This window comes from Chanodichthys erythropterus, chromosome 15 (genome assembly GCF_024489055.1).
Source record: "Chanodichthys erythropterus isolate Z2021 chromosome 15, ASM2448905v1, whole genome shotgun sequence".
Taxonomy (NCBI): domain Eukaryota; kingdom Metazoa; phylum Chordata; class Actinopteri; order Cypriniformes; family Xenocyprididae; genus Chanodichthys; species Chanodichthys erythropterus.
This window is the reverse complement of record NC_090235.1, coordinates 26,464,263-26,484,274: the sequence shown is the minus strand read 5'-3', so window position 1 is coordinate 26,484,274 and position 20,012 is coordinate 26,464,263. Positions and strand designations below refer to the sequence as shown.

The window sequence follows — 20,012 nt, the reverse complement described above, 5'->3', positions numbered from 1 at the left end:
GGCATTTTGACATGCAATCCGAATCACTGATTTAAAACAAAAGATTCCAAGCAGTGTTTTGAAATTGCCCATCACTAGATATTGTTGAAAAGTCGTTATTTTGTTTTTTTGGTGCACAAAACGTTTTCTCGTCACTTCTTAATATTAACATTGAACCATGAACTCACATCAAAGTTTTAAGTACCTTTCTGGATCTTGAGAAGTTCAATGGCATTGCTGGCTCAGTGAGGCCTTTATAGACATTTGAATTTCATCAAAAATAACTTAATTTGTGTTCCGAAGATGATCAAAGGCCTTACGGGAGTAGAGGGTGAGTAATAAATGACATAATTTTCATTTTTGGGTGAACTAACCCTTTAATCTTTTATAGTTTATCTACATTGTGGTACAAAATAGACACTGACACCATCAAATTGCACCATTGGAGAAGCGCTAATTAAACGTCACTAGAGGAAAACAAAAAAATAATATTTTTTTTTAGCTAAATATTTCTGTTGCGGAAATTTTAGTGCATTCCCTGGCAAAGACTTTATATACAGAAAGATGGTGCACTCCTATTACTATGAATGGGAGAAAGTGCAATGCACAATATGGCTAAATAAGTCCCGCCTCCTAAATAAAAGAACCAATTGCTGATTGGTAAGGTCATCGTGCTGTTAGAAGCTCCGGTTTCTATAGAAACAGTCACTGTTCTGAGACACGCTTAGGACTGTGCATACACATTAGTTTGGTCCAGCCTAAAAAGACTAAAATAGATACCCGAGAGACGTTTTAAAGATGGCCGCCGAGTGAAATGACTTGTCTTAAAGGGACTTTGATCCCTTACTAGTACCAAGCTTTTAGTTCAGCCTTCAGCATGAGGAATAGATAAACTCATGGAGATGGTTTGGTTTGACCTGAGGGTAGCACCAGCCATGCGTGTCATGATACTTGTTACTAAACCAAGCCAGTCTGACACCTTCCCACGTTCATCGCGATTGCGATTCAAGTAAAGGTCAGTATGTGATGCATAACGAGCTGCCGGAGACTATCTTACAAAGATTTCTAGTTGACGCTGGCTGAGATGATTTGACCTTGAGTGTCTATGAACTTTATTTGACTGGAGGTGAGTCTCAGAGGTCAGTATTCCTCGGCTGTTCGCTGTGGTCGGGGTCATTGTTGGGATAACAACCATCTCGCTGAGCGTGCTTGTGTTGTTCTGGAGATTAAATCAGAAAAGGCATACCAGAAAGGGGCTGGGGGCTTCTTCTTTTTCCTGTTGGGAAATGATTTGATTCATGTCGCTTGTGTTCTCAGCAACATATTCATACTAGTTACCTCAACGTTCGAGCACAAGCCGAGCTCTGCCGTTTTCAGCCGGTGACAGAGAGACAGCGGGGTAAAATATGGGGTGTGTTGTGGAACATAGCACTGTATTTTTTGGGCTTTGAACAACTTCAGAAAGGAGGCAGTGTTTTTTTTTTTTTTTTTTTTTATAGCATTCTCTGACAGGAACCCACCCTTGAAGAAACATTATATGGTAGACTCACAATTTCAAGGATAGTCTACTTTGAGCACAAAGACATTCTTTCTCATTCTCCGGTGAGCCTTCAAACTTTCAAGTCCTAAGACAAGGGAACGTAACAGTTTCCAAATAGTTTCCTCTGTGAAAAATGTTGGCAGATGATGTGCCGTAGACCTCGCTCTAACTGCTCAGAAGTTGCTAGATTAGCAGGTTTCATTGAGTTCTCACAGTTTGTTTGCCAAGTGTAGCTCGTGATTGTTCCATCAATAGTAATATTTCTCAATCCTGCCTGTTCTAGCTTAGAAAGCAGTGTACTTGTTGTTGTTGTCGGAGGTGATGTTTAATCTTTTAAGCCTGAGGGCAGATTTTGTAATACATTGTAAAGGAATTACACATTGTTACACCAACTTCCCATAGTTACTCCAATTTCCCAAATCTCAGAGGATAAATCAGCCATTCATTAAGCATTCTGTATTCATGTATTTGGAAAGAGGATTTCTTTTTTTTTTTTGCTGTTTGGTGTGGGGGGAAAAAAATTCAGTCTCACTATTTTTCAGAAAAACCACATTTCATGGCAAGTCACACATTCATTTGTGAATTGGGACCCAGCGGGACTCAAACTTTAGATAAATATCCTCAAACCATCACCAATCTCTATAGTTATCCAAAGAATACAACAACACCTTTACATCACTGTCCATTCAATAGCACGTGTTTGCATAATTATTCCTGTTTATTTTCATAGCCATCCATTCTCATTCTTTTCAATTGACTCGTATGCGTACACAGGCGTTCAATGCATGATGTATTGAGCAATCTCTTGCCATGAGTTACAACCCATTTGAATATCTTTGTATTCTTTCATGCTAGAGTTGTACAAAAATGAGGGTACTTTCTAACCTCTTCGCACAATCTCTCGTCTATGTAGGCCTCCATTGTCGCTGTAGCTTGCATGCGTTCCTGTCTGTTCTGTTTATGCAGTTTTTCTTTTACTACCTTGTGATTCGACACCCACAGGGTCATAGTTGCCACCATGCGGATAAACTAATTACTGAAGAAAAAATAAATGCGCATGTGTGACCTGCGCGGTTACAAAATCCGGCGGTGCGCGTACAGTACGTGCATACTCTTCTGATGATGAAATTCACATCATGCACACTGTACGCTGACCCTCGCGTAAAAAGTGTACTATACTTCGGGCTTTACTGTTAAAACATTTGGAACTATTTTGCATAAATATAATAAAAACAACAACAACAAAAGTAATCAAAACAACTGCATAAATAAGATGGGACAAAAACAAAGAAATTAATAATAATTGTATTATTATTCATAAAACATGCTATGCTTTTTTTTTTCTAACAAATGTTATTATTGTGTCCCAGCTAAAAACAATAATTAATAAATAATCGTAGTTTAGATAGCATAAAAATAATAGGGTAAAAAAATACTCAGTACGTCTTTTTTTTAATTTTGTTTGATAATAATTTTATTATTTTCAAAAAGCTGAAAAACCCTCAATAATTAATAATCAATTATGTATGTTTGTTATCACAAGCAAACATAAAATAATCTGTATCTTATCAAAGTCAACTAATTGCTGTGATGCATAGATGAAACTCTCCAATATCGCTTGGTTTATTCAGTTTTCTCACAGCAGTTTAATCATGTTAACTAATCACTAGGGGTCAGATGGTAGTATTTCTGTTTCTGATAAGAAGTTTTTCCATTAAATAGGTCAGTTGAAAAGACATGAAGCACTGCGGTCTAATCTGGGAATTCTTCTTAAGGGCTTCTCGGTAACCACTTCTTAAAATTGTGCAGCGTTTCTCTTATGGTTAATTAAAAGACCCCAGATCTTTCCCTCAATTACTTATCAATTATCCCGGTGCTTCTCTGTGGTTCTGCGGGGCTTTCTGGCCCGTTCCCCCTGGTGATGTGAATTTGAATGGGACGGTATAATGAAGTGGAGCTGTGTTGGTGTATTTATGCGTTTGGGGGGGGAGTTTGGGGGAGAAGGGGGGTCTTTTCATTTCTACCACTGCAGTCGTTTTCATTTTTTTCTTGTCATCATCTGCCCCACTTTTAGTCTTTCATCTTCAGAATGGACTGTCAAGGAGATGTATGTTTGTGTGGGAGTGTGTCACCTTGTGTTTTTGTGTGCGTGTGTGGGTAAGATGCCTTTACACGCTTTTATGTTAAGTTGTGTGTGAAATGGTGTGTACTCTGCGGTTTTATAGAGGGTGAGTGTATGCTGGGAAGAGCTATTTCGGGCCTCTTGTGTTCTTGTATTTAAATCTGTAAGCGTGTTGTGTGGGCCGGAGACTGAACGTTGTGAACTGCAAGCAATATGGTCTTGAAACTAGTGGGGTCAATGGTGAAACTTCAGCTGGGGGATCCCCTGATCCTTAGTACCTCTCAGGAGTCTTATATCTGTTTACCATGAGGTTAAGGTTCGGTTGCGTTATTTACAGGGTCCAAAATTAACTTTTAGCCACACTAGCCCATGGTGATTGTATTGATAAAATAAATACTGACAAAAAAAATCATACCACCCCAAGGTTTTGAACCACAGTATTTATTAATTAATTAATTAAATTAATTAATTAATTAAGTAATGAATATTGTTTCAACCATGCATTATTTTGTTGCTAGAAAAGCTTGTTAATAAAGCAGTTTGATTGTCTTGCCATGCCAGTCTACACACACAAATTCTTATGCAAATTTGCAATATTCGAAAATGAATATATTATAAATAATATGATAACACAAACCCTTGTGTTTACTATTTGTATTATTACACTAAGCTACACTTCCTTGTTCTTTCTTCATGATGCCATTGCTTTTTCCACAGACACTCACATACATGCAGCTCTCTGGGCTTTCAACAGTGGCTGTTGTTGATCACAGAGGGCCTGCATTCCCCCCTGGGATTTAGGAAATTTTTCAGGCCTTGGTGTGCTGGCCAGACACCAGAAGGCTTCAAATCTCAGCAGATATCCTTAGACCAAGTATGCCTTAAGTAACAGCAGCAAGAAGCTCCCTAGAGTAAGTGTGTGTGTGTCTCTGCATCCTTCATTACATAAGCAGGGTCAGAGACCCGCAGAGACGAGAACTGAGAAACCCTGATGTGTCTGCTGTACACATACACACATATTTTGTGTCTAGTTTTACAGAATAGTGATCATATAGCAGGTTCCTAGCAAGTCCTTAAAAAGCCTTAAATTCAGTATGATCAAAGTTAAGGCTATAAAAAGTCTGAAGTATCTTAAATGTTATAAGAGAAGTCTTAATTATCATTTTAAGAGGTCTTAAATTTAGGCATTGAAAATCAAGAAACTCAATATAGCTTAATGTGATTGATTATTAAATGTATTATTAAATCAAAAGGCTGTGATTTAAGTAAAAGAGAGTGCTGCATATTTCGAAAGTAAAAAGTGACGCGTGTTCATCAGTCTTGTGGTTTCAGAGCAGTTCACAATCAATAAATGCCACACATTTATGCCAAGCGATTGCTTATTAATCTACTGTTGATGAATTATGACATTGTTTTCTTCATGGTGTTTATATCATACCTGCCACCTCGTTCTTATAAGTGCAGCTGCTGTGTATACAGGTGTTTCCAGGGTAGTCGCTATATTTCTGCTGTTCCATAAGCAGCACCTACAGGCAGGAAGTGAGTTTGCATTTTTTTTATTATAATTATTTCAACTGCAATGTTGTTTAAATAATTGTTTTTACAGTCATTTTACACTTTAGCATCTTTTCATAGACATTGCCCTATCCCGTTCATATGATATTAATTTTATTTGAGCAGGTCTTTAAAAAGGTCGTAAAAAGCCTTAAATTTAAAAACACTCCAGATACCCTGATAGAGACAAATTAAAAATAACTAACTTGCAACAAACAGACCATTTTCACCCCAGGCGTGCAGGTCTCAATACTCTTTCTGATAAATATCACAAGGTGGGTCACATGACGGGCATGCTCGGGTCACTGGGTAGCTCTTTGGAAAAAAAAGCTCCGCTTTGTAAAACAGGTTTTGTCTTCAGAAACAGTCGTATCATGTGTTATATGTCCCACCATCAACAAGATCATTTTGCGGGTCGGCTCAGTATTTTCATGTTCGTTTCCTGCGGTTTCAGTGAGAGGTTACTAACTTTTGTGGAGCTGTTATGTAAGAGTCTTCATTGAAAGTGACAGAAAAAGGTTTTCTGAAAGGTTTTGCGACCTTTTATCCGGTCGTTCCATGGCTGTAATGTTAACAAACCGTTTGTAGGGGACCATGGGAAGGCTAAAAGGTTTTGCTGTCAGAGTCGCAAAATCTTGAGTTGGTTTGGACTGAATGGGCAGGTCCCCGCTGACTGTCTGCCTGGCCTAGCACATGAGCGCTCATACACACGCGGCGGGGGTGTCTCGCGATTTACTGTCGTTGCTGGATCAGTGGGCTTGTGGTGTTTCATTCTCACTCCAGCTCCGTTTGTGCTGCTTTCACGGATCTCTGAGAGGAGGCCCCCACTTTTTGTAAAGCACATGCTTGTGTTCACTCTTTATGTTCTGTGAAAGCGCGCAGAGGAGAGAGATAGAGGTCAAGGCAGTGAGAGAGACAGCTTGCACGTACAAAAAAATATGATGGTATCACTATACTGTATGTACTGTTCCATGTATATATGTAGACCTTTTTTGGGCATTTTTCATATTATTGAAATTTTAACTGATATTAAAATACTGTCCTAAAATTATTTTCATGTATACGATACTATTTTGTCTAAATGGATTAAAACTAAAACTAAAATAAATTATTTTTCACATGTACTGTACCATGGTATTACCTTGTTTTTTGTTTGTTTGTTTTTTTTTTTTTTTAGACATGCCATTATATAAGCTTGTTTTTTAGACATGCACCATGGTATTACCTTGTATTTTTGCATATGCACCATTATATTACCTTGTTTTTTTACATGTATGTACAATGATATTACCTTGTTTTTACATGCACCATGGTATTACCTTGTTTTTTTAAATACGTGCCATGATAGTATCTTGTTTTTTGACATATATCAAGGTATTTACCTTGTTTTAGACCATGGTATTACCTTTTTTACATGTACAGTGTTGTTATTACCTTGATTTATTTTTGACATGGTACCACCACTGTTTATCATGGTGTTACCATGATTTGTTTGACATGTAGCATGATGATACTAATCGTATTTTTTTATACCACCATTGTTTTTGGAACTCTACATGGTAGTAGGCTACTAGTTTTTTTTTTTTTTTTTTTTTTTTTTTAAGCTGTTGGCGTTTCCCATTGTCATTTTAACATCTTTTTTTTTTTTTTTTTTTTGACATGTCACTATCATGGTTATATTTCAACCATCTTGATTTATTGGACATGATGGTACCATGGTAATGGCATGATATTATTCTAAGCACCTTTGAGTACAGTATAAATACTATAGTATATGTATATGGTAATCATGGAATATATCAAAATATTACCATCTGGTAACACCACAATATGTTTTTGTTGTGGCAGGATAATTATTGAAAGAGTGTAGAGAGAGAGTGAAGGCAGGTGAATAGAGATGCGTTTGAAGTGTGTGTTTTGGATTGTAATGCCTTGCAGCTCTAATCCCTGCATTATACCCTCTGTGGATTTGCCCATGGAATTACTCTGTAGTAAAGAGCTCAGTGTGTTTGACTGGGCCATGCGTGGGCTGACAGTGGCCAGACGCTGATAAGTAATGCTGATGGAGGGGAGGGTTTGGTCTGAAGCACAGCGAGAGGGTCTCTACTGTGTGTCGTTCTTACTGAGTGGCAGGAATCCAGGACAGAAAGAGAATCTCATTGGATGTGACAGTGTTGTGAAACAAACCAGCAGCAACATAGCAAGTGAATTACAGAAGTGGAGGCCTGGTGTGTGCGATCATGCGGTCTTGTGTGTATGTGGGAGGGGTGCGTGTGCGATTTGTGTTTTTTTTTTTTTTGGGTGGGGGGTGGGGGGGGGGGGTACAAGGATAGAGTGTTTTTCTCTTGTATTGTTGTTAATATTTTATAACTAGCTTTATTTTAATTCACGAAAACCATTTTAATATTAATAGATTTAGTTAACAGGTAGTTCATGAGACAAAACAATAGCTGAATTTATTAAAATGGCCCCATTCAAAAGTTTGTGAACCATTGATTCTCAATACTGTGTGTGGTTACCTGATGATCCACGACTGTTAAACTGAGCTCTGTTCTTCAGAAAAATCCTCCAGCTCCTGCAGATTCATCAGTTTTCAAGCATTTTTGCATATTTGAACCCTTTCCAGCAGTGACTGTATGATTTTGAGATCCGTCTTTTCACACTGAGGATAATTGAGGGACTCAACTATTAAAAAAGGTTCAAACATTCACTGATGCTCCAGAAGGAAACACAATGCATTAAGAGCCGAGGGGTGAAAACTTTTGAATATAAATATCCAGGTAAATTGTACTTAATGTTTCTTCCGGGAAACATGCAAGTATCTTCTGTTGCTTTCGAAGGGCAGTACTAAATGAAAAACGATATTTAAATCTAATTAGAAAAAGTGTGACATCTTCATCCTGTTCAAAAGTTTTCACCCCCCAGCTCTTAATGCAACGTGTTTCTTTCTGGAGCATCAGTGAATGTTTGAACCTTTTTTAATAGTTGTGTTTGAGTCCCTCAATTATCCTCAGTGTGAAAAGACGGATCTCAAAATCATTCAGTCACTGCTGGAAAGGGTTCAAATATGCAAAAATGCTTGAAAACTGAAACTGGATTTTTCTGAAGAACAGAGCTCCGTTTAACTGCTCAGAACAAACAAGAGACTCATGAACAACCATCACAAAACAAAAAAACAGTCATGGATCATCAGGTAACCGCACACAGTATTGAGAATCAATGGTTCACAAACTTTTGAATGGGGTTATTTTAATACTACTTCAGTTATTAATACTAATTCAGCTATTGCTTTGTCTCGTGAACTAAATGCAAACATCTTTTATGTAAAATATCTTACTCAGGACAGTACTAAATAAAAAATTTGGTATGATCTCACTTATTTTATTAAAATTATTCACATTTTCACATTTTTATACTTACTGGACATGAGTAAGTAAATTTCACATGCTTCCTTTTGTTTAACCATCATATGAATTATTAAGACTGGTTTGATTTATTCTTTTTGAACTTCAGAAAATGGTAAATAATTAGAAAATTATGATTCATGAAGTTAGCCTACAGTTTTATCAAATGTCCCAAATGTGGGGAAATGTAACAGGGCTATAGAAACATGTTCAGTGTGTTAACTTTGTTTACACTGTAAATCTGATGTTTAAAATGGACAAATTTTAAATTTACAATAAAAACTGTTTTGTGCTTTTGAAAAAAAAAAAAAACAACAACACACTAGTCTATCCCCAGTGTAAATATGTAGTTTAAATGTATGTACTGGGGTAAATGCTTTGATGACAGTTTTACCCAAAAATAATCCCTTTGTCCCATAATGCATTTGGATCTGCAGTCTTGGCCTCACCTCCGATGCCTCTGTTTAGTTGCCATCAAAATATGTGGATTGGTTTAAAAAGCTACAGATTCCCTACCATTTTAGTTGAGTGAAAAAAAAAACTTCAACAAATGAATAACCAAGTCCAAGTTCTCTTGAATAAAACTACCTGGCGTTTACCGATGCCCTGCATGACTGAAAACCTCATGGAGACATTACGTAAGTTCGGAACAGCAAATACTAAACACTGCCAGATTATCAATGTTCATGTCATAAAGCGGCTAGAGGCTCAATCTCATGTCTGGACTTAAAGGTATAGTTCACACAAAAAAAAATCATATTATTTTATGGAATAGTGTAACTAGTACATTCTTCAAAATATCTTATTTTTTTTGTTCCATTGTAGCAAGAAAGTTGTACGAGTGACATGAGGGTGAATAAAGGATGACAGAACTTTAAATCTGGGTGAATTGTCCCTTTAAGGATTAGATTGTAGGTACTCCCTTAGGGCTGCAGTGTTATTTCTGTGAAGCAAGAGTCCATTGGCAGTTCACTAGTAAGTCATTGTCATGAAGCTTGTTCTGGGTGGAGTGTTGGTGTGTGTTTTCATTATCCATGTCAGCAGTGTGCTGCGTGACTGGCTGCTGCGTGCTGACAGGTCAGAGGTCAGCCATCTGCAGTGAGCAGGAGAACTTTGAGCTTACCGATAGGGGTGTGTGTTCACGGTTATGTAACTGCCGCTGAGCCCAGCGTGTGTGTGTGTGCCAGGAGCTTCATTCAGTAGCTTCTAAAGGGCCGTTCACATTGACAGCGATTCGTTGCGACAGAGCAACCTGAAGTCTTTCATTTTCAATGAGAGTTGGTGATTTCCGACGAGCGCTTGCAGGAGAAAAAAAAGTGCTTCCCATGTTTGTGCTGTTGATGTTGAAGACTACGTTCAGTTTGTAATAATAATACTAGGGGTTGCAACAACTAATGGGTGGTTCATACCAAAAACAATAACTATAACGATATTAGCATCCACACCAACGTAACATATTGTTCTATTTATGACAAGTGCATGTTGCAGTTGTATCAATGTTAAAGCAGGATGGATTCTGATTGGCTGTCAATGTTTTTATCGTTCAGTCAGCTGGAAAAAAAAAATTCTTAAAGTGATTCCAACTATGTTGTTCCTCTGTGCCGTTATTGTTATAGTTGTGGTGTTGTAGTCTGCTGTTATTTTACATTTAGAACACATTTTAAAACTATATCCTTATCATTAAAATTATAGTTATCGCCCTTGGTGTGAACGTGTGATCGATTATTTTTATTATAGAATTGGGAAATAATTGGACCTAGGCACTGTGCATATACAACATACCAGCCACGTCACTTATGGCAGGATGTATAATAATATCATTTTTTAGAAATTAAGTAATGATAATAAAACACAATCAACATAATCATAATTGTTGGAACAGTGGTAATGTTAATAAACCATTTTTATTTTTTTTATTTTTTACATTTCAGGAAAAAAACTACAGAGCTGTAGTTCACTGACAAGCCACGCAATATCACGTTCATTATCGCAGATATCAAATACGATAATGAACGCGATATTGCGTGGCTCATCAGGGTACCGGCTTTACTGACGAAATGCGCGTGACAATTGCATGCGATATATCCCCCAGCCCTATTACACATTGGCCAAATGATATTTCTATTTAAGTCTAGTGTTCTGCAAGGGTGTCTTTGAGGTTTATGTTTAAGGGTAGGGGTCAGGTTAGTCAATAGAAAAAAAACGTGAAATATTGATGTAAAACCAATCAAAAGTCCTCACTGATAGTAAAACAAATGTGTGTGTGGGTGTAAAAGAGAGAGAAAGTTGAGGTTAAGACATTTTTAACCTTTTCTTTAGTAATATAAACACAGCTGCTAATGTGAATGGGCAGATGAACTTATGACATTATGAATTTTTTAAAGACTGAAAGCCCTCAGGAACACACACTCTCACATACCATAAATGCAGAAATAGGAGTGGTGAAGGTCATTTTGTTAGTAGGAGATTAAAGCTTCAGTGTAGTGTGGAATAACCCTAGTAGTATATCCATTTCATTCCAGAAATGAGAATGAGGCTGTGAGGGATGGAAGTACTGTTTATACTGTTGTATACTTGGGTGTTAATCAGCAGCAGATGAAAAAACATATTCTAGTAGGCGGATATATATGAAAAACAGGGTTTGTGAAAAATTTTGAAAATAAGACTACATGTTGAGCAGACTGTGTTTTGGTTTAGTTTGTCTGACAAAATACACCGTCGACTCTATCTAGACATTTCACTTAGCATTCTTAGCATGTGAATGATATTTCGACTTTTTTTTTTCGTAAAGGAAGAAATACAAGTAGTACAAATTTGACTGTTTGTGGTCAGCTGCCATTTACCCATTACACTTCTGTAATTGCTCAGATAGAGGAGAGAGCGAAACGGCAGCCTGCAGCCCTTTTCAGCTGCTGAATTATGGGAAACAGAAACAGAGACTACTATTTGTGAAAGCAGGAGGAGATGCTCTTTTTAGTGTTAGAAAAAAATGCTCTTTGACATGTAAAATACTACAAACTGCTATTGACAGTAAGAGACAAAGTTAAAATAAAGTAATCCTGCAATGTCACTTTGATTATAGTCATACTCTTTCTAAACTGCATTTATCTCTTTGTAAATAGCGATTTAATTCTAAATATCATAGTAAGAAATGGTTGCCATTAAAAAGTGGTCTTATTTTAACCTGTAAAGTTTGGCTAGTTAAAGGGTTAGTTCACCCAAAAATGAAAATAATGTAATTTATTACTCACCCTCATGTCGTTCTACACCCGTAAGACCTTCGTTCATCTTCGGAACACAAATTAAGATATTGTTGATGAAATCCGATGGCTCAGTGAGGTCTCTATTGAGAGCAAAGCCATTCAAACTCTCAAGATCCATAAAGGTACTAAAAACATATTTGAAACCGTTCATGGGAGTTCAGTGGTTATATTTTAATACTATAAAGCGACAAGAATACTTTTTGTGCACCAAAAAAAATAAAAAAAAATAACTTTTCAACAATATCTATATGGGCTGATTTCAAATTTCTATTTTAAGGTGTGAGGACCCATTGGAATTGCTCCATTTCTTCTTCTTCTTCCCCGAAATGAATCGCATTTTTGAGGGCCTAAACATGCTCTGAAACTCACAAAGCTTTGCACACTCGTCAGAACTGACGGAAATGGGTTTCTGAATTAGGTGTGGCAAAATGGCTTGATAGCGCCACTTACGTGTGCGAAATTCAGTACATACATGTAATGATGACCCAATGCCTACAAAAAAGTCTCTTGGAGCAAAGTCCTAAACGCAACAGGAAGTCAGCCATTTTGAATTTCCTCTGAGGTTTTTTGTTTTTGTTTTGTTGCTTTTGCAGTTTTTGCCATTTTCAGGCCTTGTACTTTAACGAGTTCCACCTATAGTTTTCATTTATAAATATACGTGTGTGTGTGTGTGTGTGTGTGTGTGTGTATATGTATATGTATATAAATATATATATTATATAGAATGAAAGAAAAAAATGTTGAATGAAAATGATTTGTTTTAAATTTTGTCACCTCCTCCTTACTACCCATGTGCCAGTAAGCCTGTATCTTATTTTGACTGAGATGTGATTGTGGTTTTGAAGTATCAGATGACTAACTGTTAGCATTGTTATTATGAGTAACTAAATAGTTCTCTGAATAGCAATTTAATAAAGCCAAGATATTCTGTAATGTAATGTTGGTGTTATATGTATAATCCCTATGAAGAAAGAGGTAGGAGGTGTCTGACTGACAATGGGCGGGGCATCAGACAGTCGTTAATATTCTTTCCTGCCTTTTTGAACAGTCAGCAAAACCTAAAAGACAAGGAAGGGTGATGGTTTACATGTGAGTATAATCGTGTGTCTATGTATATCTGTTTTTGGATGCATGTGTATATGTCTGATTCATAAAATTGGCTTTTTGGCTTTATTCAGTGTTGTCTCCAGTACAGATCTCAAAAAAAAAAAAGGGCAAAACTTGTCAGTAGAGCACAACAGAGATCGCCTACTTGATCAAGAAGGATTTTCCCCATTCATTTTCGCCATAGGAATTTCAAATGGTCCTTTTAATAAAGAGTTCTAAACCGTGAAACACATCATTCAGGGATTGAACTACTAATTATGCTATATAAACCACAATATAATTGAAGGTTATTGCAAGTTAATTAAATATATAAGTTGTTTGAGATTGTACAGTGACTTGTGTCAGTTGCAATGCTTTTATAGGAGTGAGAAGTCATTCAGAGTCTTGAAAAGTTTACATTATGTATGTTAAAAATGAATTTCTCTATGGAGAAAATGAATTACCATGAATTCAGTTCTGCCCTTTCAATCAGATTGGCCTGCAGATCTTCAAATCAAATCTTAACCAATACGGTTTAAAGTGATGTAAACAGCTTGTGACTCCTCTACACACACAAATACTGTATGTGCCACCTTCGTTGCCATGGGTGATGCCATCTAAACAAGATTAACTGGTGGTTAATAGATTTGACAGCAAAATTTAAGAGCACAAGAGAGCTCATACACAAACGCACAAAAGGACTCGCATCGTCCTGCCAGAGCATATACTCCACCCTGACTCTTGTTTTGGAGAAACATACCAGAGCAAAATGAGACAACTGAGTCTCAGCGTCTGCTTTGAAGCAAGAAGCGAAACATTTGAAGGGAAAAAAGGAGAAATACTTTCTGATTCAAACAAACAAAGAGTGGTTGCCATGTCGACAGGCATCTATAAATAGCGTCCAATGTTTGTTTTGTGAATGCGGTCTCCCCTAGGAGCTTCAGAGACCCGGTGAGTGATTCTGATTAAACAGCTTTTCCTCATACCGCTCAGCCCTGGAATGAACCATTAAACTGGACAGAGAGGTCAGACGGTTTAAGGGAAAAAAAACATGCCTAAAAAATGGCTTTGTGTAGAGGAATGTTCACTTACTGATGAACGACTGTACTATTGGAATGAAATCAGATAAATGCAATTTAATAAATATTATATGCAGTGTTTGGGGTCGGTACGTTTTCTTTTTTTCTTTTTTTTTAAGTTTTTTTATGTTCACCAGGACAACACAGTAATTATAAGAATTATTATTACAATTAAAATTAAGATTTTTGATTTTAAAATGTTATTTATTCCTGCGATGATAAAGCTTAATTTTCAGCATCATTACTCCAGTCTTCAGTGTCACATGATCCTTCAGAAATCATTCTAATATGCTGATTTGCTGCTCAGGAAACATTTCTTATTATCAATGCTGAAAATATTTCTGCTTAATATTTTTGTGGAGACTGTAATACATTTTTCAGGATACTTTAATGAAAAGAAAGTTCAAAGAACAGTATTTCTGTCATGACAACTCTCGGATTTGCATGGTAATGGATATGGCAATGTAATGTATTTGGTCTTGGCGGATCTGCTACGCTGCTGTTCATTATTGCTGCTGCAGAGCAAATACAGAGACTCTCTACTCCCAATACATTTGCTGTGAGCATATAAGACATGCTGATGCTGCACATTATACATGAAATAAACCCCGTTGTAGATCTATACAGGTGGAGCTGGGGAAGGTGGAGGGTTTCTGAAAGCAGGCTGCAGACCGCTACCAAATGAGTTAAGGACAGCACCATCTAGAGTGTCATGTCAGAACTTTGTATTTATTTGAAATAGAAATCTTTTGCAAAATAAAAAATGTCTTTACTGTTCCTTTTTGATCAATTTATTGCATCCATGCTAAAAAAAGTATTAATTTCTCAAAAAAACAAAACAAAACCCAAAACCCATAAATCTTACCCCCATATATATGGACTGTTATCACTTATATTTGTTATTTTTGATATTGTGTGTATTAGTGTCTTTTTGTTGTATAAGCTACTGGTGGCTTGAATTTCCTTTGGGATTTTTTTTTATATATATATATATATATATATATATATATATATATATATATATATATATATATATATATATATATATATATATATATATATATATATATATATATATATATATTTTATATATATATATATATATTTTATATATATATATATATATATATTTTATATATATATATTTTATATATATATATATATATTTTATATATATATATATATATTTTATATATATATATTTTATATATATATTATTTATATATATATATATATATATATATATATATATATATATATATATATATATATATACTAAAAAATATGGTTTACAAAAAAAATGTGTTTTTAAGGGCAACACATTAGCAATTGATTGATTGACTAGTTGATTGATTGATTAGTTAATCTTTTTTTTGGGCGGTTTTAGTCTGATAGTAAATTAAATCCTGAGATGTCTCACTGGTTCATATGGCTGAAACTATTTAAAGTACATTCTCAACTAGTCTCTTGTTACCTTGGTTACATATTCAAGAGGAGTGACAGTAACATTGTAAGAGGATTTCAGAACACATTTATTTTAATAAATGATAGATATAAATGTATATCTACCCATTTAATATATTCATAAAATGTGTTTTAATATAAAACACATTTTCAGTTCTGGATGTTGATTGGTCAAAACAGCAATCCAATCATGATGAAATATACAGTCTAGCAGTACAATATAGGATCATGTAATATAGCACAACAGCCGCTCGAAGCTCATTGCTGAAGTGTAAACCTCTTTGTCTTTGAATGTGGCAGGGAATGGTGAGGGTAGTTGGAGCCAGACAGACGCAGACGTGGACAGACAGAGTGGGAATCACGAACCGTCCCCTCAGACAGCAGGAGGAGAGATTTACCCATCCCCATCACAGTGCTTTCAACTGGACCCTTCTCTCCGATTGAACATTGGAACCTTCTGCCTGCTCAAGATCCGCCCGTATACTCCGATTGGGTAAGACAGCAGGTTACTTTCACTTGAACATGTTTGGATTGGTTTGTGCACAAGACTCATACTTTCTTGGTTCAAGCTTTTTTACCTCCAAGCAAAATTACAAGCAAATTGGCTGATTCAGATACCAGTTGCTGATTTTTTTTTTTTCTTTGTTTAAGCACATTTATTTGTTATTTATTTGCTCTATAACAGTCAAACTGGCCTTAAACAAAATATATCTGTAGCCATTTGAAATTAGAAGCAACCACTGCATTTTAATCACAATCCAAACAAAGATGCTACACACATGAACAGTTAATTTTTAAGATTTAAAGCAAAAACAGAATGGTCTGACTTTAGATTAGCGAAATTATGCTACATAAGACAAACCTGCACAAAACAATAACAGCAGATGGACTGTTTTTACAAATTCACTCTCTGACAGTAGGTGGCGCTTATCCAACAGCAGCAGTTTCTTTGGGTACTGCTGCGCTTATAAGCACTACTTAACACGGCGGTAAGAGGAAAAGAAAATGCCATCGAAACTTTTCTGAAGACATCCGTTCCCTTAAGAGATACATTCATACAACCCCCCACCCCCAATTCAATATTTATACTTTTCTTCCTATATTTCGAGCATCACGAACAGTGAGCTTGTTGTGCCTGGTACAGTATTTGATCTTGCCTGTGTTAACATCCTGGTCACAGACTTCAAAATATTTTTACACTTTTGCACATTTTGGGAAATGATTGCAGTGCAGTTTGTGTGCAAGTCCGGAATAGAGATCAGCCAAAATAAAACTAAAAACAGGCCGGTTGTCTTCTGCCTGTACTGTAGCGTTTTCTGTCAGATGTGACTACTGAAAAAAACATGGAATGTTTTCTGCCCTTTTCTCAGTAGTGGTTGTGTGTAAAGACAGGTGACGTGAGGTCAGCCTCATCACACAGCTGCGTGGAAATGTATTAAGTGTCTGTGCTTCTCTTCTTCTTTCTCTGTAGTTCGATCATTTACTTGTTATCTCTCTTTCACTTGCTGACTCAACATTGGACTTCCTCTTTTTCAAAGTCATCTCACTTGTTTGCCATTTGTTTCTACCTCCAGTTTTCTTTGTTGTGATCACATAGTTGTCTGGAATTCTTTGTTTTGTAGTCTTTTTGTCCTCTGATATTCGCAGTTTATGTTTATTTCCATCTTAAAGGGATATTTCCCCCCAAAATTAAAATAAATGATTCGCCTTCATGTCATTCCAAACCCCTATGACTTCCTTTTGCAGAACACAAAATGAGATATTTTCAAAAACAACACTTGACCTCATTGACTTTCATTGAATGGACCAAAAAAAAAAAAAAAGGACAATGAGACAAATGAGACAAAAAAATGGACATCGAGACATTTTTCTTTCAAAATATCTTCTGATAGAAAGAAAGCAATACAGGTTTGGTACAACATGATGACAGAAGTTTCATTTTTGGGTCTTTATTTTGATAATACTTTCAGCTACTAATAATTAGCGGTGTGTAGGATGATTGACAAGTTGTCCAGCAACCGACTAACTTAATAAATTACTAACTGTGATAGTTTACAGCAATTACAGGTAGATATTTTAGTGTGTTTATTTTTTAAATGTCAGTCGAAGGGCTGCACATTTCAGGGTTTTTTTTAAGTGTATTTAAATGTGTTTGTACATATGCAGAAGGACGGTCTGTGCCATTTTTCTCTTTGCGCTTTTAAGACGGTGTGCAAAAACATTTCTCTCAAGTTTGTTCTGTTGTGCTCTATCAAGTTATTTTTTTAATGGAGGGTAGTGTCTTGTTTGAATCTGATCAGGGTCAAGTGGACCCAATTTGTTTCATTTAAAAGAAACCCCAAAATTCTGAATGGAAGCGTATGTTCTCATTCCACAAAATTCTGCATTTTTTTGTCCACAATGAGCGCAGAAATGTGATAGTGTCACATTATTAAACAGTTAGGCACACCTTTTCCTTTTGTCTTTCCTAATTTATCTTCTATTGTGGAACTAATTTCACTTCCCATCCTTACTACGAGCTCCTGTTTGGAAAGGAAGAAGCTTCCAGCCTGTCATAGCGTGTCAGTGCACATATAGACTGAATGTGATATGTGGTGTAAGATGACGTTTCTGTGGGATTGGCTGTGTGTATGCGTGTGTAGCGTGTCTAGGGACGGGATCTGATGCTGGTTGAGCTGTAGTCGGGCCCAGCGGTGCGTGGATAAACCCGTCAGGATTGTCTGTTCAGCTTTGAGTTCTGACAGGAATCTCTCTCTGCCTCTGGTGTCATTTCACACTCCCTCATTTTCTCCTCCAGTCCCCCCTTGTTGGTCTAAATGGAAATCTACTCAGTCTTTCTTTCCTCTTCATTCGGTGTCGTTCTACAGCTTCCTTTTCCTTCACGTCTCTCAATCTTTTTATCAGTCTCCAGTAGGGATGTCAAAAGTAAAATTTGAACATGTTACTGCATTAGTTTCACGAGTACCAGAGTATGTTACAGAGAAATGTGTGTGGAGATGAAGAGCCTTTTTTTAATTTCAAGTAAACAGCATGTGTAAAATTAGCCTTTTGCGGTCAAATGCTCTTGAATAATGACCACTAAACTGATTTGACACATAACTGTGTATGTTTTATGTCTCTTGTATCACTCAACAGTCTCTCACATACTAAAATAAATTCAACTAAAAATCATCCCCATCCCCATCCCACTTTCATCCCCATTTATTTAGTTTGTACCAGTGTTTAAAACTGGATCATGTGCAGTCAAGGGTTATTTTAATAGTTTTAGTAATATTTTTTTTTTAGTCTCATGTGTCTGTTAGCGTGTCACTCCCTACGTTACTAGGTTACCAGAGAACGAGTGCCTTTGTTAATGCAACCAAATTTGCTTCGCAACCTCTGTTTTCTTCCGACGAAGAATAACAAATATCAAACGTTTTAACTAACACATTTTTTATTGATATCGATCATGTGTCTATTGCGATACATACCGTTATCTTTTTATCGCCCAGCCCTAGGCTGCGGCCCCTTTAAATTCTCGCGCTCCCCGCCCCCGGAGCTCGCGCTTGCCATAAACAGCATAAACAAAGTTCACACAGCTAATATAACCCTCAAAATGGATCTTTACAAAGTGTTCGTTATGCAGCATGTCTAATCGCGTAAGTATGGTATTTATTTGGATGTTTTCATTTGATTCTGAATGAGTTTGAGGCTGTGCTCCGTGGCTAAAGCTAACATTACACACTGTTGAAGAGATTTATAAATAATGAAGTTGTGTTTATGAATTATACAGACTGCAAGTGTTTAATAATGAAAATAACGACGGCTCTTGTCTCCGTGAATATAGTAAGAAACGATGGTAACTTTAACCACATTTAACAGCACATTAGCAACATGCTAACGAAACATTTAAAAAGACAATTTACACATATCACTAAAAATATCATGATATCATGGATCATGTGAGTTATTATTGCTCCATCTGCCATTTTTCGCTGTTGTCCTTGCTTGCTTACCTAGTCTGATGATTCAGCTGTGCACATCCAGACGTTAATACTGGTTGCCCTTGTGTAATGCCTCGATCATGGGCTGGCATAGGCAAATATTGGGGGCGTACATATTAATGATCCCGATTGTTATGTAACAGTCGGTGTTATGTTGAGAAGATTTTCTTTTTTTTATCTCCAACAAATGTTCTCCTCATTCTCTCTTTCATTCTCTTTCTTTTTCTCCTGATCGCTAATGACTAAACAATGAGTTAATTACCTGAGTCAGAGCTCATGAATTTATTCATGTGCTCTCTGGCACTCTGGTAATTACCAAAAGCTTGTAGTGTACTAAGCAGAAAGGTTCTCCCCCCTCAAAGGGGCTGTTCATATCTTTATTACAGCATTGAGCGCCCCCATATCCATTCACTCTCTGTATAGTTCGACGGTAATGCTGTTACCAAGAGATGACTTATCACGCCACTTTTACAACTCATATTGTGAAAGTCATGTCTCTGTTCTCATAGATGAATTTTTACAATTTCCCCTTTGGAAT

General features: G+C 36.5%; 1 protein-coding gene across 2 annotated transcripts in view; it reads left to right on the top strand.

Annotated features, from left to right (window-relative positions):
• Positions 1–20,012, top strand: part of atxn1a (ataxin 1a) — a 112,330-nt gene that overhangs the window by 16,222 nt on the left and 76,096 nt on the right. The window contains exons 1-2 of one of the 2 annotated variants that reach the window (XM_067361715.1): positions 14,410–14,712; positions 15,792–15,984. The gene's annotated coding sequence lies outside the window, so the exon portion shown is untranslated. Of the gene's footprint in view, positions 1–14,409; positions 14,713–15,791; positions 15,985–20,012 lie in introns of those variants that run through there. The other variant, XM_067361714.1, reaches the window with a different exon arrangement.